The 19,434-nt window shown below is 42.0% G+C and overlaps 1 long non-coding RNA gene across 1 annotated transcript; it reads right to left on the minus strand.

Moving 5' to 3' along the window:
- Positions 1–819: 819 nt before the first annotated feature.
- Positions 820–18,115, minus strand: LOC147218865 (uncharacterized). Its single transcript, XR_015108737.1, has 4 exons — positions 18,044–18,115; positions 4,396–4,488; positions 4,200–4,304; positions 820–2,292 (listed from the first exon to the last, which is right to left on the minus strand). It is a non-coding gene; the product is annotated as an uncharacterized LOC147218865 (long non-coding RNA).
- Between the last annotated feature and the right edge of the window lie 1,319 nt (positions 18,116–19,434).

Raw genomic sequence — 19,434 nt, forward strand, 5'->3', positions numbered from 1 at the left:
CATATTAAAACAGGATGTTCACAGTTGGAAATATCGGCTGCCTTTCCATTGCTTTTTAAGGTTTATTCACAGAGTGAGCAAAAACTAAAATTGATGCTGCTGTACTTGGGATTAATTAATGTTCCTTCTGAAGAGATAATTGACTTTACATTAGTATGTCTTCATTTGAATTTTTGGATTTATTGACTGTGTTTTTATATGCAAGTGCGTATGTTTTCACATACATTTCCCACTTTTCTGTTTGGACAGGACGAAACAGCGACAGAATTTATCATTGTCCTTTTAATTTAGGTGAAACATATATGGGGCAGCAAGATGGTGCGGTTGTTTGATGGTTCATGTTTCAATTCTGATTTCCGTTTGGAGTTTGCATGCCCCCCCCAGTCTCTGCGTCGGTTTCTCAGTTTTCCTCCCGCAATCCAAAAAGATGGTCAGTTCACTGGAGACCCTAAATTTCCCAGATGTGTGAATGAGACAGTGAATGGTTGTACGTCTAAATGTGGGCCTGTGATTGACTGGCGAGCGGTCCACCGTGAACTCCCAGTGAAAGCTGGAATAGGCTCCAGTGTTCCCGCGACCTCTAGTACAGAATAAGAAGTCTGGATATGAATGAGTGATTATAAAATATGGCAAAATATATTTTGAGGTAATGTTTGTTGATAATGGTGGTAACTAATCTTCTCTTATGCTCAAAAAATATTTTGTTTAAAAAGACAGATGAAAAAACAAGGAGGGTACAGCTGGGGACAAAGGAATAGCCTTACTTTATTAGAAATATGTTTATTACCCGTCTCGGTGAAAGATGAGCAATGCGCTTCCCAACGTGTTTGAATGTGAATTATGATTTAGTAGAGATTGAAGTGCCTTCTGCTGGTAGCCTGACACCCACATGGGGTCAACAAACTCCAAGAGGTCAGCAGATAGTTCAAGAAATAATCCATATGTGAGGGAATTTTCTAGTCTGAACCTTGTGGGATGGATTAAACAAAAAACATCATACATTAGAATCATCCTGGAAATCCAAACATGTTCAGTCTTTTGCCTTTGTGGTTTTGTTTGAGTTTTAGCATCAAGCTATAGTACCTGACCCTTAATGATCCCTTCCATGTGACAGACTGGAAATTCTTGGGAAATTGTACATGTATGCAATGTGTAATTATTCACTGCACAAGCTGAACTGTCACTCACATTTCACTATGAAGTCCATTCTTGGTGTTGCAACCTCTGTTTTTTAACACACAAATCATATATGGAGTTAGTGTTTTTTTTCCAGAATGTGAATTCTCTGAAGTCTAAATTTCAAAGAGGACTATTTGATTAAATGAGAGCAGACTTAAAGTCAAATTTCACATACATCATTCAGCATAGTCAAGTCCAAACACATATAAAAATGGAAGATTTTTCTCTCCTTTTTTCATTTTAGTGAGACTTTGACTTGTGAGGTTGAGTTCAGTGATCTCACAAATAATGTTTAATAATGTGAGAATTACCAACAGGTAACTAGTTATAAGCAGTTTAGTCTCAAACCTTCACTGCTGAAGGTCAGCACTGTTGTTGCCAAGAACGAAATATTTTTGCCTATTATCTTAGGTTTTGTTTTGGATAGCAGTAAATGCATCTCCCATAGATATATATATATATATATATATATAAAATAAATATTGCATTTAAATATGAGATCATTGCTTGGTGACCTGTCCAAATATATTTTTTAGTTCAAATAAACATATGCACTTGGCAAGAGCTGATTTTCCCCTTAGATGTTTTGTCATGTATTTATGCCTTCACAGTAATTACCCCTATTAATGCCCTTAGGGGCCTCCATATGGAAAGATGGCCTACAGTCATGTGCGCTGTGGTGCCAGTAGGTGGTCCTGCCCATGGTTTGGTGGGTTCCCGTGCAAAAGTCCCGGCTGCTGCTGCTGTTGCTGACATATCAGAGCTGTTTATTAAGAGGATGACAACTCTATCAAGCCCCATAAGCGGGCCCTCGTGCACAGGAGTTCTTTTGTTACTTTCAGGGAGGGTGTCATCAATCTTGCTGCCATGCTACTCTCTTGAGCTGTTGATGGCAAACATGATTCCTCTCTTTCTGCCTGGCCTCTCCCGCCTTGCATTCTGGAGCCAGGCGTAGCGAGGGGGATCGGGGAGATAGGAGGACTTTCCCCAAGAGTGCCTTTTCTTGACAGGTGAAAGAGCAGACCGTTTGGACACCAGGGGTGGATATATGGGACCATGTAATGAAAAGATGTTGACAGGACCTGCTTGCTCTGTAATGAAGGTCCTCTGGAGCTGTGAATGGATACACACATCATTCAAGCTTTTGTCTTCTTCCCTTTCCCACAGAATATATTTCGTCCATTTTACCCCAAAAAGAAGGTGTGAGAGAAGCATCCCAGACAACAGCTCACAGTGTCAAACATTTACATGCAAGGATGTGGTGTGAATTTTTAATGAAACAGTAACTAAGTTGATTTACACCCGCGATTTGTAAATGAATCCTTTCTGCATCAGCCCATGAAGGTGCAAGTCAATGTTCAGCCTCTTTCCTCCCTCTGTCAGTGCTGCTCAAGATTCAGTGTAGCTTACAGAGATAGACTATGATGTATGTACTCCACTTTAGCATTGGCTGAGGTCACAGACTCCATAAATGTCTTAGACAAGTCTGATATTTTAATCTCTTTTTAGTGAGGGGATGTTGGGCCTTTGCCCAATCGATACACGGGGCAATAGCTTTGCCAAGATATCGCATGGTAGCTTTTCACTGTTTGGTGAAGAAGCCCAAACGTCAACCGCAATAGCTCCCTTCAAAGTGACGCTGAAATATGTCTGTTTGTAGTCATAAAACACCATTATGATTATGATCTACCATTGACTCTTGGGAAAATAATGAGCACAGAAATCTTTGATTACTGTCTGAAATGAGTTTTACCGACACCCGAAATGTCCTTTATCTTTAAATCAAATCTGTTGGAGCCCGCTCTGAATCCACCGATAAACAATGGTCAAAGAAACTCGAGACCAAAAAGGTTTTGCTGCCGCTTTTGTGAGTGTTCAGTAAAAAATATCAAGTCGCTCTCGCCCACATTAACATTGCTAATTTGTTTGCCAATGGTTTCCAAGGCCTCGAATAATTGTCTGTGAGATATTGTTTGTTCAGGTGTTCCGCATAATTGAATTCTGAATTGAAAATATTGTGGATGAATGTTGAAAGAATACTGAAAGGAAGCATGTAATACATTTTCTTTTTAAATGAACCAATTGGTGTAGATTCATTTTCGTCCGAATAGCGGCGAGTGATGAGTGCGGCACATTAATTATCCGGCCTACATGGGAAGCTCTTACGTGTGGAATTTTAAAACAACTTCCCTCGTGTGCACCCGTTTTCAATTCATGTCCCGTCATTGAATCTTTTTGTGTGGAATCCTCAAAACCTTTTCTTCTGTGGAATCCTTTTAGAGACGATATGGATTCCCCCTTGTTGCTCCAGGAGCCGTCGCCTTACACACGATGACCTTTTGAAACACACAGATTGAATCCATGCGACCGTAATTCTACAGAAAGCAAGCTTTTGCAGCCGGTCTGCTGCGAGCTGCTTGCTGATAAGCCGGTTAATGTGTGTTGCTGTGTAACTCACTTCATATGCACATGTGGAAGTGATATAGCGTCCAGCTGGACACATGTGTTGACACATTGCTGTGATGTATTTGAGCATAGTTAGTTGTGAGGAGGGTCTTAGCTGGGTTTGATTCAGCTGCCCAACACTGACCTAATGGCTCTGCTCAATCAGTCACCTTGTCCTCCCCTTGACTCCTCACCCCGTGATCCCTGCCTCCCCAAAAGACTCAAGAAAAACAACCCAAGTGCTTTCGGCCCTCTCTAGCTCTTTCTTACTCAATCTTCCCCCCCCCGTGCCGACATCACTCAGTTATTTAATCAGTACAGTACCCACACGGATGATTATTTTCTTAAATGACGTGACCAAATCGCGGCATTTATATTCAAAATATCGGTATGTAGCTTTTCACGTGCGTGTGTTTTTGCTGTTTGTGTAACTCTCTGGTCTGATAATCAGCGATAAAGACATCAAAGACGTGTGACAGAGTTCTATTTGCCATAACCGACGTCTTAATCCTATCCTCTCCTTGTTTTTTTTTTTTTTTTTGTTTTTTTTAAATTTTTTTTTCCTTCCAACTTACCAAGTGCTGGCATCTGGGGTGTTTCCAGGCGGATACACTGCAGTGGAGTGGGGATTCAGAGGATTCAGACAAGGCCACAGCAGCTTGGGCAGGTGGAGAGAGGAGCTATGCACACAAACGGGGGCGGTGTGGTGTGGGGAGGGGTTACAGAAATAACAGAGGAGACAGAAGGAAAGAGAGGGAAAAACTGGCTCACCTCTTAGAGTCCCACACTTGAATTGTTTAGCAGACATGCTGTCAGATTCGGAGGTCAGAGGGGATGATTGTATCGACGAGTTATATTTGCTGGCTATAAGTGGAGGAGAGAGAGAGCACAGACCTGAACAGAAAAACCTTGTGATGCATGTGATGCAGCAAAGCGCGATAACTCAACACAAAGAATTTGTGGTGAATAAAAAAAAAAAAAAAAGGAATCGGGGTAAGACACAATGTTGAACATGTTTCTGTTTTCCACAAACGCTGAACCCCAGTGGCGAGCTTGTCCAGTTCAACACATTTTATCGGATTTACCATCTCAATGGAAAAACATGGAAATTGAAGTCTGTCAATTTACATCTCCCTTTTTATTATGGTTTTTGGATACAGGTATCTCTAGAACGCGCCACCTTCCTCACCAGGATAAAACAATTCCCCACTGAATTTGATTTGACTCCCTCTGGTCCACCTGAGGCACTTGAATATCCATTTTAGTTTGGCTATTTTTGTTTATGCATACACTTTTATGCACAAAGGCAGAAAAACGCATCAAAATGCTGAACACCGAATAGCATTTTGTGACTGGTATATCAAAGCAGCTAGTGTAATGAGACGTGGATCATCACTCAGTAAGACAATTCTTCTCAACAGATTGACAGCATATTTGTGAGAAGGTCCATATCCTATGAAAGCGCTTCCAAATTAGGAGTTTATAAAACATTTACATAGAAAATTGACATTTTGGCCAAGCACACATTATAACTCCTTTATTCAGAGAGCAAAGTATATTGAAAAATCTGCTTGTTCACTGAGATTTAGTTTATGTTTTATATTTAACATCTAAAGCACATATTTACATAAAATATAATATTTTCAATCCTGTGCCAGGCCATGATATGCTTGACCTTAGTGGAAAAATGTGTTATATTTAGTTTTTTTAGAAACATACAATAAAGAAGCAGTTCAGCTACCAGTATATAACCTGCATGTAATATGTATTAAAAATAATTTATTTGCTAACGGTATCTTTGTTTTCTGATGATTATTGAAATTTTCAGTTGCTGTAATTAATATGAATGTGCTTTTCATATGATCAGAGGAACATCAGCCAGAAGTAATGAATTTAAAATGACTCCAGAATAAACAAAAAATAAGGCAGAAAATATCCGGTGATTATCAAAGAAACGTGCAACTATTTACATTTTACAGAATTATATTGTTGGTGCAATAAAGAGCCCAGTCTCCCGCGTCTTGGCTTTTCGGATGTCGAAAACCACAGCGGTAAATCTGTGGACCGTAATGCGATGAAGTTTTTGAACTGTCTCAGGATTGCTGGTGTCACATTAACCCCGGTGACTCAGTAAATGACTAACTTGTTGGTCGTGTCGTTCGCTATATGTTGCTGAATGGATGCTTTACAGTGGTTATGACACAAAGTAAAGCACTGTTGTTTTTCACACTTCAGTCTGCTCTGCAGTTGGCAGCGTCCTGTGATGCCTGACCCCTCCCTTTCTTTGTCACTGCTGGCGCTGTACCCTGTTTTCTCCCATCTCCGTGGCAACCAGCGCTGCATGCTATTGTGTTGATGTTTGTCTACAGCTAAGGTGTCGCCTATGTGTTTAATGGACCTCCCAGTCCGCTCCGGAGTCCCACAGCAAAACTGAGCAAACGGGCCCTGCCACTGTTTGTCCCTGGTGTCAGGGAGTCGTGGCAGGGTGGGGATGAGATAGGACTGATAATGGCCGCTTTGTTCTTTTGCTAGATGTGTTAAAGCTGTGCTCCTGTGGACCAGGAGACGCCTGGTCAAACAGAGAAACACAAAGGCTCTGGAAATGGCCGGCTGTGGCCCATTCTCTACAGTCTGCCATGGTGCCAGCATGCACCGCTGTCCACAGCCAGGCTGAATTACTACCCTCGCAACCTTTCACACGTATCAAAATGGTCTTTCACTCAGCAGGAAGACTGACTTTTGCCTTTTGATGAGCACAAAGGATTTTTTTAATACTTAGCTTTTTTTTTTTAGGTGATTACACCAAGGTCATATACACCGTCAGAATCAGTATGTGGGCTCCCCCTTCAAGACCGTTCGGTTTATTCACTCGTAAAAGCCACACAGGCGTCGCTTGATTCAGTCGAGCTCGAGTCGTGACTGATGCTTATCTGCCGCTTTTGATGTGTAAATGATGCATTTTGCTTTTGAGATATTATTTCACTTGATTGATTGACAAAGTAGGCACAAAGCAACTCTGATATCCTCTCTCATTTTGGAAATTGGGGAGAAATTACTCTCCATTATTGTGCTTTTAACATTTGCCGAATGGCTCTACAGCTGCATAGAGAACAGTCATATTATGAATTTCAGCAAAGATAATGGCGACTTCGGCAATGTATATCTCTAAAGCCTTTGGAATGCCAAGAAATAATCTCTTGTGCGAATGTGCCACATATTCTTATCTATGTGTTTTAACCTCTTTAGCATAGCCCCTTGAGGAAATGGGGGATATGATTAGGAATTCGTTAGCAGGCTTCTATTTTTATGCTGATGACACACTTTCTACTCCCAGGCTTTCAATGTTGCTGGCTCTTGACTTTCTCGCTGTCTTTTCTAAACTAGATCAGCTGTTTAGCACAAGGTACGAACATGGCGAGATGTTCACTGACTAAAGCAACCACAACTCCTCTGAGCTGCAGGCACATGTCTGGATGCCATTCTTGAGTCTCTTGAAAAACAAAAACAAAAAAAAAAATCCTACGATTTAAAAGGCACGTCTCTTTTGTTGCTCTGCCATTTCTCCTTCAGCGGTTGATCCTGCAGCTGCCCCAAGTGTTCACCGCGAGATACAAAAAGGATGCACAAAACCAATAAATGGTGCCCGTGCTATTTTGTTGAAATCCAGCATTTTTTGTTCACACCATCATGTTTGGAGCAGATTACGGTGCATCCGCACATCCTTTCTCCCCAGGGTGCCTTCTCTGAGGTGCAGGTATTGTGACCAGGCAGGCGGGCTGGTGGCCCTGGGCCCCGGGCGCTTTGGAGAGGAGAGGACAGTGGCTGCATTTGTTTCGCATTGAAAAGGATTACAGGTCCTGACGGCCATGATTAATCACCCAGAGGCAGACATCTGAATACAGCCAGGGAAAGGTTCAACTTTTTAATTCATCCCACACACAATCTATTCAAACCAGCTGTTGGCGCTCCTTTCCCTCATCTCTCTGCTCTTTCTTCTCAGTGACCATTGCTTTCTACTGTCTTTCTCTCCCCATTTGTGGCTCACATAATTATCTGGGGATGTGCAGTTGTTGTAATTGTGGGTCTGCTTGGATGATGCTCGGCGCTCTATTTTTATTGGAGATGGGCTCCTTTCTTCTTTGTCAGAGAATAGTTAATTGACTCTGTTAATGCATTTGGGGATCAGTGATTTCTCAAAAACAAATGACCTTTATGGAGCTCAGCATCGCATATTGTTTATTGTTTGAGCATGCGAGCATGTGCCCAAGCAGGTGTGTGTGTGCGCGTGCGTGTTTGCGTGTGTGTGCGTGCGTGCGTGCGTGCGTGTGTGTGTGTGTGTGTGTGTGTATGTGTGTGTTGCTCCACTCTGACCTTTCCTTGTGTCAGGTGTGTTTGTGCAGAGGCAGAGAAATATTCCCCTCAAAGCTTCTTTTCCAAAACACTTCAAATTCATAAGCTTACGCCGTACTGACAGACAGCTGAATTCTTGTGTTTTGAATAAATTTCACATCTCGCCATGTTCTTATCCACTCATATGAGCAGGCCTTCTCATTAAGACTCAGCAGGTTATATGATGGTATTGCTGGAATCCCTGGAGCAAAATGAACAGGGACAGCTACACTGCTTAATGCAAGGTAGCCTAGCAACAGATAGTAGGATGGTGGTGGAAACATACCCTCATATTTATGTTTACATGAGAGAATGATTTGTCTGTCAGGCTGATGGATCCTAATGTTCTCCTCTCCCCGGGGCTTTTCTTATGCTGCACGCAGGCCTGACACTTACCCTGAAGGACAGGCACCACCTTCCCCAATGCGCATGAATACTTAATACTGTTAGACTGCATTTATGCAAAGAATCGAAATAGCACTAGACAAGAAGGGGGGCTGAAATGCATCAACAGCATGACACAGTGTGTATCACGAACATGGGGGAAGCGCAGAGAATGACAGCAGACACAAGGAATCGCAAACTAGCATGTTGTTGTTATTCGGCGATTTATCACAGAAAACGAGTCATTATACCGTTATTCGGTAGAATCCAGGAGTTGTTTCTGCTTTAGACAAGTATGGCAATCTAAACAAGTCACTTCCAGTAAATACAGTGCTTGAGCTATATGACTTGATAGTGTCTCTTTACTGTATGTCCAGCTCCTCCAGGGACAGACTACATCAACTCAATTAGCCTGGCACAGCCTGAGAATCAGCACCATAGATTCGATTTCACTCTGCCTTGTTTACCAGAGAGCGGCTCGCGGAATAATATCTATACAATTTGTTCTTTCAGACAAATGATGATGGTATCATAGTGGGAAGCAACAGATATAACCTTTTTTCTGTGTCGTGCCACACTGCAACTGACTGGGTGAGATATAAAAAAGGCTTTTGTCAGGAGATAGTGCATATCTCCGTTTATCCTGGGAACTTGTTTCCATAGTTACATCAATGTTGTTGAAGTGAGAAGATCAGGTATCCCAGCGAGTGATCCTTAACATGAGCTCTACTCTTCCTCTATTGATTTTCATACCACGTTTGAAAAAACAGCCCCCTTGCAAACTGTCTCAGAGACGCGGTGAAAGTAATGAAAGGGCAAGATGTGCCGGACAAAGAAAGAGAAGAAAATAAAAGCCTCTCGGAAAGCGTTGAGAGATTTTCGAGGCGCCGTATGCGTCTTCGGTGGTAGTCGGGTAACGCCGTCAGATAAATAAACCGCAAGGTATGACAGCAGCCCGGGCTAAAAATGAATTGCTGTCTCTAATAGTCGATCATCGGCGTGTTGTTCGTCACGTGCTTCTGTGTTCATAAGGAATCTCCCCAGCAGCGTGCAGCTTGCTGTATGCTAATGCATTTGAAAAGAGAGCTAATCACTGCTGCGCGGTTAGCCACACGCCCGCTTCCTGCAGCGTGGCTGGTGTGTTCCAGGGGTTACAAAAACACTGGCGCAACACATGATCGCTCTTTATGAGGCTGGGGCCTGTATGAGAGAGAGGGGGCCCACAGACGATGCTAAAAAGACGGTAATGACAGCCATTCACCGCAATCCAATTATGCAAAAGGGAGTCTAAACAATTCCATCATCCCCTAAATTAGATTGTCCTAACGAGATAAAGGCACCAATTAATCCTGAATTAATTTCTACAGCTCATTTTCCCCAGAAAACACTCTAATATGCAAATGCCAATGAGAAGCAGAGAGGCATCCTTCTGCAGGCATTAATACCACCTATGCCGGTCGGATTTTCACTGCGGGTGAACTTATGAACCTGGACACATGCAATAAACATTAAAATCAGAAATAAAGAGACGCGGGCACGTTTGAAAAAGAGCTCCCGATGAAGTCGATGCATCTGGTCTGGGTTTGGAATGTTCAAACGATGACGAAGCCCCGGAAGAGCCGGTTTCGTGAAACGTCTAAAAAAAAAAAAAAAGGATGCGTCGTTTGTTTTTCCCGATTGCGCTTTCTACACTCAGCTGTTTCGATCATCCGTATTGAGGGTAACACCTGAAGTGGCGCTGAAATTTGTCAAAGATGGACTTAAATTTGACATTCATCTGTGAATGTCTGTTTGCACTGAAAACAAAGCAATTAGGTGTTTTGTTCGTCATAATCATCATTATCGTTCTCACACTCCTAATTGTGTTGTTGCCAGCTGTCTCAAGTTGTTGTAATTGAGTGATCTGACACAATTTCTCAACAGTGCTTGAAATACAGCCTCCAACTCTCTGGCAAATGTATGTTTACAGAGATGACTGTTTATTTGAGAGATTCCTGTTATTATTCATTATTCACGTATGAGGACCGAATCACAAAGGTTTGGAGAATAAATCTAATTTAAAATGAATGGAGATTTAAAAAGGGGTCTGTGTTTAATCACGGGAGATGTCTTTATGAACCCAGCTGGGTCTTAAAACGCTGCTTTTCATCGATCGCTTGTGAGTCACTTCCACCTGGGCACCCCCCTGCGATGACAGAAACAACCAGGCTGTCAGTTGCCAGGCAATATTCACAACCACTGGCCCACATCAGCTAATTACCAGCAGAAATCACGTATTGGCAGATGGGTCCATGCATATTGATCGTCAAGAACTGCCACGTTCTAAATCACCAAACGCTAATGAATCATTTCCCATTTGGGAGAGTAAAGGGGGAAAAAAAGCATCAGTCTTCCGTTTGACATCATACCTGCGCAGAGCGCACGATGTGGATGTGCACAAATCACAGCTGCGGTAAGCACCCGCGATTTCAACCGCTTGTATGCACACTACACACTTCCTCTTACTCTCTGTCCGTCTTAACTCTCTCTCTGTTTCTCTCGCCATCTCTCTCACCCAAGCCATCCCTCTTTTTATGCTGTGTGGCAGTTATTTTTCATCATGGCAAGCTGGCCAAGGCAGTAAATACCCTGCTCCTCAGACTGCGGACCCAGGGTGACCCCACCACCTCCGTGTCTCTGATGCCTCTCCCAAGGTCTCTCATTCCAAGGCCCCTATGATACAGCGTGCTGGTTGAAGCGCAGACCCTGTAATTCACCAGCCTGCTAGATCGCCTGCCAGGAGCTATTGATTTTTGTTTCCCCAATCTCCAGGAGAGAGGGAAAGAAAAGATTAAAAACACTTTGTCAGTTTGGTAGGGAATAAGAATTCTGCGCAGGGGGATACCTAGGAGAGCACAGGGTCAGGGCTGAGGTACTGTATTTCTTTATGGCTTTAACTATTTCAACACCATGGACATCTCTGTCTGTGGCTTCTAGTCTTTTTGCTCAGAAAAAATTCAACAGTGGAAGTGAACCTGTTCATCTCTCACAGACGGCACCTTACAAACACTTTTGGTAAATGCCATACTGTATGATATGAGTGATGAGAACCACCCAGACACACATACTGTACGTACACACCGCATATTAACATTGCAAAGAGCTATCAGACAGCAGGAAATGACAATGACAATTAAAACTATGCATAGCGTAGGTAGAAAAGGAGGAATCAATAGTGATTATTAGGGTGTGACATTCAGTCTCACTAGCATACGTGTCCAGTGAGTCCATTCACAGAAGAAAACAGGTTGAGGCCCCTTTTTCTTCCACCATTTAGCGATGTGAGCTACAAATATCTCAGCCTGCTTTGTTTTGACATTTACCAAAAGTTTAATGGTAATATGTCCCAGCGTTGTGTCCTTGTTTGATAGAACGGCTTTTAACTGATCTTGCAATCGTCAGATTGGTTTACTCAGTGCATCGTAAGTTCAAAATATTCACATGATCTCAAATATATTAAACTTGGAATGACATGTCTCCATATGCCTTCATATCTTAAAAAATCTCTATTCTCTCTATTAACCAACTATTCATTTGTTGAAGTCCAAAAACATTTGCATCTACAATTCAAATTTAGATTATTTGTTAAATACCATTATTTGTATAATCACATCATGTCTGGTTATTGAAAGAAAACTCTAGATCATGTTATACAACCTCTACAGCCATCAGATGGCTTGAGGGTTCACACGACACAACTCATTGTCTTGATTTAGGAATCTCAGCGCTACATGACAGAGTCACACATGGCACAGTTTTTCCCGAAGGAGTATGTTTGGTTTCTTTCTCTGTGAGGTGACAGGAAATTGTGTGATATCATGCACAAGACATACTGTAGTTCCATACATTGATACTGGAGATAAACAAGAGATCCAAAACATTTGTGCGGTGATTTACAATGCGCCATCTAGAAATGTGAGGAAAATGCACGTTGGTGAAGGAATGATTTTGAATGTTGTTATAAGAGAGGATCGCTAAGCCTGTTTCAATACAGTATGCTCAACCTTGGAATGGTGAGCAGATTTTTCTGTAATATGGGGTTTTTGTCTTGGAGATACATTGGAGTTATAACTTTAAGAAACAGAAAAAAGTCAGAAATCTGTTTCGATGCTTCCATCCATCCATCCATCCATCTTCTGCCGCTTATCCTGCGCTCGGGGTCACAGGGAATGCTGGAACCTAACCCGGCTGTCACCGGGCGAAAGGCGGGGTGCACCCTGGACTGGTCGCTCGTCAAATGCAGGGCCACATATATAGACAGACAACCATTTACTCACTCGCTCACTCATTTGAGGCAATTTTCCCAATGTTTTCCGATTAATCTACTGCATGTTTTTCGGACTGCCGGAGGAAAGCCAGAAGATGCGGGGAGAACATGCAAACTCCACACAGGAAGGTCCCCTTGTTTGAATCCAACCAGGGTCCTGCATGCTGTGCTAACCCGTTTTGATATTTTTTATATCAAAATTATTTTTTTCCCCCTTCCCCGATATAAATATTGAGACTTAATGATTTCTAATCACCTTGGGTATACATCCATACATTAATTCATTAATACTAATTCTACCAATGTCAAATGATTCTTCACAAGAATCATCGTTTAACCCATGACTTTGTATTTTGCTTTGGCTTTCAGAGTGGAGTGTTGTTTTTGTTTTTTGGATAATATCCTCAAATAATCAGTAGTAAGCCTTATTTTCTCTCTGGCCTTCACCTTGTGATTGCACATGGGGCAATGGGCAGAAGCTGTAAACTGGGATATGTTGCTCCTCTCCCAATCCAACTCATATGGGAACCAATTCAATCCGCAGAATCTCCTTTAAATCCCTCTCAATGCTTCTCTGTCTTCACGTGCAGATAAACTGCAGTGTTGCCACAAGTATAGTAATTATCATATTGGTGTACAATTAACCCTCTTTACCCAGTATAATCAGTAATGCCAAAGTTCTATTTGTAAAATGTTTACTTTGCAGTACATAGTGTTAGATATTATCTTTATCTTCCGTGGCGATCTTGCACTTAAGGTCAGGGGGGTGCTGGAGCCTTTCCCAGTTGTCATTGGGTAAGAGGAGGAGCGGTCACTAGTCGATTAAATGTTGTAAAAATATTGAAATCTTGTAAAATTACCAACAGCGTTTTACCTATTTACTTTCAACCAGGTACTTACATAGAACAAAAATGATCTCAGTACTTCTGACATCTGGTATTATACTCTAATATTCTACTATAATAAATTTCCCATTTGACAATGCTGTCATTTGGAGTACAGCGTATTACTATAACTATATACTACTGACTGTGACACCATAGAGACAGCCCGCTAGTTTGTTAATTGGAGGCACTACGTATAAAAGGACCTCTAAATTGTACCGCTATGCAAAGCTTGTGGAGCAAAGACTGTGTTTGCTGGCCAATCAGTCCTTTTGACCTGCTGAATAGGTGGTGGTAAAATCCACATCCTCCCAGTTCCCCAGTTTCTCATTTTGTTATTTGGAAAACGCGCGCACACACACACACACACACACACACACACACACACACACACACACACACACACACGCGCGTACCTACAACGCTATCGAATCCAATAGAGTAAGGTTAATGTGATGCCAATGCATTACCCCCATCAGAATGTGTTACGCATGGGCGGCTTTTATCATCTCACCCTAACTTTCAGCTAAATGTGGAAAATGCTTTCCCCCTGACATTAAGGTTTGGTAATGGTGCCTTTCAGGGCTGCTCTATTTTCTGAAATGAAATATTCATTCATTGGCGAGGACAGTCTTGGAGAAAGTCTGTTTAAACTGTGAATTCATGGTTTCAGCAGACATTTCTTCAATATTTGATGGGCCATCAGAGTTCTGTCTCTAATACTGCAGTGTTCTACCAAATAATTCCTCCCTGTCATTTTGCTTGCTTGGTATGTGTTGCCTTATAATCTGTATAGAAGCGTTTCAAACATGCATTATTTACAATACATGTCCTTTAAGATAATTGTTGTGGATATTTTTTGTGACATTCTCAACAGAAGTTATTCATTTCCATTTTCTTTTCTGCCGGTTGCGATAGAGTAGAAGGCTCAACAAATGTAATCGTGGATGTGTTCTTATTTTTTTCATTACAAATTCAGCAAGCATCTTATTGCATAACGTCAGCTGTCTGTTTATCCTGGAAAATATCTGTATTGTCAAGCAGCAATTGGGAGTGCGTGTGCATGTGCTTCTGTCAGCAACACTGTATTTACCTCATCATAATAATGAAATGCCAAAAGGCTTGATTTAGCGCTGTGACACCATCGTCTCTACTTATGCTATTGGTTTAAGTGCTCATGATCATAAATGTAGCTACACGCACAATGCTAACAAAAAGCTAATGGACCGATCTAATACCTGTAAGAATCTTGCAGACCCTCTTCAATAGAACTATCATGTCGGGACTTTGCTGGCACGTGCACATGCCTGGGCGCACAAATGAGCGTGCACAAACACACAGGAGATTAATCACTGTATATTACTGTATGTCAGACACACAGAGAACAGGGTTTTTTGGGGTCGCCTATACATTTCAGCTGCACACTGAATACTGCTAACGCTGACTTTTTCCATTATTTGAATTATTGTCATCTTGAATTGAATTAAAAATGAATATTGAATTAGTATTCTTTTTCCGGGATGATGAAATGAATTCCCGACACAGTCCAACTGTGAAAAAATATGAACATGAAAGATTTTTAAAATGATAGCTTCCCTTTCTTTTTCTTCATTTCAAATAACAGTATCACAAATTAAAATGTTATCAAATAACTTGGCGCCCCGCTATATTGGTATTTTGGCTATATCTGCTCAGTCGGTCCAGTTGATATTGTTGTTGTCATGGCGATGACCGTCTATGCCTGAGTGGGAGGAGCTTTTGGAGGAACTCAGAGGCAAGGGCTGTGCTAGTCTGGCTTTTAAGCTCTATTATCAAAAAACTTTCCTCAAGACTACTTACTCCACCTTTAACATCCCAAACACCCAATCTGTCTATGAGAAGCTCTCATTCGCCAAAGCAGCTGGGTTGCATGCCAACGTGAAGATAAAAGGCTCAGAGGTGGTACAGTAATCTAGAAAGAGCGGGTGGTCTGCTTGGAGGCATATCGTTTTATTCTCTCATGCATATTCTAAGCCTCTGAGTATGCAAATTAGTCTTGTCAGAACAGTGGACTCTCCAGTCACATCCTACATTGGCTTTTCTTTTCTCCCCCCCCCCAAACTCCAGCTTGCTGTGTGTAAATGCAGACAAAATAAATGTAAGGCACGCGGGAAAGTGTGCATTTGTGTGCGAGCGTGTGCGTTTTGGTGTGCGCACGGCTGTTTGTAGGAGAGTTTGTTTTTTTTTTCAAGTTGCGGCCAAGCTTGGTTCGAGTGTGCATGCATGAATAAATGTGTGCCTGTGTGTGTGTGTATGTGGGTGTGTTTTTGCACGTGTGTGTGCCAGACACATGGCTTTGTCTTGTCCTGGCGCTGTGCTCGACTCACCAGATGTTCCCCTTTTTATCATCCTCCACTTGTACCGTGTTCTTTGAGCTTTAGGGAATCTGTGTCACTCACATTCAACTTGCTCTATTGTATTGCACTGTTTTGTGGAAAAAAACAAGGTGTACAAAGTCTTGTGTCACTGTTATTTTTCATATTGAAAAATCATAGAAGTATTTGTTTTTTTCTATGCTTTCCAGTCACAGGGAGGAAAGGATAAACGCCTCAAAGGGTTTTAGTTTGAAGCATTTTAGTGTTATTATAAAAGATGGTATATATTTTTACAAGCAGAGTTTGTAATATTAAGTATGGCTGAACTACATGTCCTGTAATTCTAAGTTTAGAGGAAACCTTTATCTATTCAGACTCTACGGAGTCCACTGAAGTCGGTTTATTTTTCATCTGACATTTCAAACATTATAATATTCTGCTTCGTCCTTTACTTGTTTGAAGAAATTTCCCCTGAATTTGTATCACAAAGTACAAAATGATTATCCGATACATATTTCGGTACGCGAAACCTTAACTTTTAAATGAAAAATAAAAAAGTAAACATCGAGACTCTGCAAAACATACATTTCTTAATGGTAAAAAAAAGGAAAAACTGCCGGCCTTGACAATCGACCTTCCGTTTCGCAAATAAAGCAAAAGAATGACAGAGCAATGGGAAATACGCTATTAAGTCCATTAGGTCACGGGAGAATGCTTTCAAATACTGGTTTCCAAGCTAAACAGCCTCCGTGATGTTGCATGTGACAGGGTGAAGAGGTTGGAAAATAATTACGTGTTTTTGTTCTTTTTCCTTTTTTGATTCCCCTGAAGCACCAGGTTAACATTCATTTCTGATGGAGAACCTCGATGCAAAGTGCCGCACCGTTCAGCTGTCACGCCCATGTTAAATTTAATCAAGTTGTCACCTGGTCAGTACCACCTCTCACACTCACATCAACAAACACACATTCCCGTCAAATAACCCAGAGAGCTGTCAAAACAGGGACACTTGTAATTATGGGAGGTGGTGAAATTCAGATTTATTCATTCCAAAATGAAGCCTGCTGATCTACGGAAGGACATCTGTCTTTGTTGAAGCCACACACGTCTGACACAGGGATTCATTTGTCTTGTCGTCTTTGACAGTCGGATTTTCCCGGCGCACTCCCACAAGGAGTCGCACGGGATTTTGGAGGCAGACTAAAAAAGAAAACACTCTGTGACAAGAAGTAGGCTCTTTATGAATGCAAATGAGTCTGAGAAAATTCACAGAGCAGCTAGCGGGCTCTGAGGCTTCGGCATCCGTCACATCACCCCCACCAGGCACAACCCACGCTTTGCCAAGAGGTCTAAGAGCTTCCAGGGGCCCTACAGCAAGAGCACACACACTCACGGAAAAGGGCACGAAAATCCTGCGGCTGGCACACACGGCGAGTGCCACCGGTGACTATTATTTTTTACAAAAACGATAAGCGTCCTGTTTTTACATGCCATCTGCAGAATGGCTTGTGGGTCTCTGTTTGGTTTTTATTATAAAATGTGCGCGAGTGTGTGTGTGTGTGTGTGTGTCTGTGTGTGAAGATGCGTCACTTGTATCACTTGACATTTGGCTCCGCTTTTATCCTGTTCCAAGGATAGCAAGTCAAATGCTATGTGACAGGTCAACCCCTTCATATCAGTCATCCTTCACCCTGACCCAGCCTCAGCTGCACACACACATTCACCTCCTCCACACTAAAAATGATCATTAGCTACAAGAAACGGGCCAATCCCGGTGAGTCGTAGGCAGGGGTCTGTTTACTGAATCTAACAAAGCAACGCTGCGTGAAATCTCGCTTCTAACGCGTCCGATTGTTCGTCTCGAAATGTATTTCCTGAGAGGTAGAATTTGTGGGCAATCCGAACAAGGCCGCGCTTCACATTTCACACTAAAATTCAATTGGAGTGGGTGAAGCCGGAACATCCGACCCTATTGTAACAAACACCGAAACGCTCGCTCCCCGACAACAAGTACTGACTTACGGACTCTCAGATACGCTTCTGAGCTTTGGGGGTTGACCGAATGAATAAAATCATCAATGCAAGCAGCCGGTATGAGTTACCTCCATGGTGGCTGGTCTGAACTACTGCTCCTTCATGCTGATGCACTGATTCGCTATCGCTGCATGACAGGGTTTGAGCGGAGCTCAGAATAGAGCTGCGGTTCCCTGCAGTGACTTAATATTCCCTCTCGCGGTGCCATCCGATACACTGTATCCTAAAAGAAGGGTGGGCGGGACACCCAGCCTCTGCTAATGTCTAGCTTTCAAATGAGGCGGAGATGTTTTTTCGACGAGCTTTCCCCGACCTCCCAAATGCCATCGCCGTAATCATGTGGCTCCAAGTGGCCAAAGCCAGAAATGCAAACTGGCTTTTGCGAAAAAAAAAAACACTTTTGAATGACAGCGATGTGGCTAAACAAAGGCAAAACAAAACAAAACAAGAATAAAACTACATCAGAAGGAGGGAGGATACAGCATGATAATTTTGTAAAAAAAAAAAAAAAAAATCATAGAAAGAAATGAATTTATAAGATTGACAAAACTGTTTTTTTTTTTTCTATTCAAATGAACCAAAATCTTTGTATCAAGGTCACGTGCTCCAAATGAAAAGATTTCATAGCCTCGTGTTCACCAGCCATTTACACGCATGTTGTTTTCCTCTTCAGAAAAACATGCGTAATATGTTATTCCACTCCTTTTTTCTAATAACAATTAGCGAATTCCCGAATATACATATATGTATATATATATATATAAATAGGTGTCTCCAGCTACACGTAGCAATCGTGCACATCGCCCCGATGTTCCTGCATCTCGCTCTTCTAAGGTATCTCACCTGTAGGCGCCAAAGCCGTTCTGCAAAATCGCAGACACCGACATCAATCATCGAGGCTTTAAAGAAGGAGAAAATTACAAATGTCCATTCAATTTCATCACATTTTCAACATTATATCCTTTGATTCACAGTGTCTAGACTGCAAATAGCCTTTTACTCAGTGTTAATATATTTCTAATAATGGATGTAATATATATAATTAGCCCTGGGAGATGCAAAACGTTTGATCGGACTCCGAGAGCCAAAGTCGGGATTCCTACATCTCTCTATACGCCGAGCGCCGACCCGTTTACGACTCTAAATCCACTTTGCCGGGGAGAGAAACACAGAAAATAACCTCCCTTGTTTCCCCCATTTGGATAATTCTTTAAAAAATAGATTTCATTTTTCCAGATTACAATTGTGCCTACCGGACCGTGTTCTTAATAAGATGATTCAAATGACTGGGCGTATGCGCGGGTTTTTTTTTGTTTCAGATCCATTTAACTATTTGGCGTTAAAGCTTATCTGAGGTGCAAAGAAGCTAGAACGAGCGGCTATTTCATTTAGCGGGGGTTCAAAGGAGGATGGTCAGCCGAGGCAGAGCGAGGGCTCAAAACCGCTGACTCGGCTCCTG

Source organism: Fistularia commersonii, chromosome 25 (assembly GCF_037954325.1).
Source record: "Fistularia commersonii isolate RoL2024-O1a breed Wild chromosome 25, RoL_Fcom_v1.0, whole genome shotgun sequence".
NCBI lineage: Eukaryota > Metazoa > Chordata > Actinopteri > Syngnathiformes > Fistulariidae > Fistularia > Fistularia commersonii.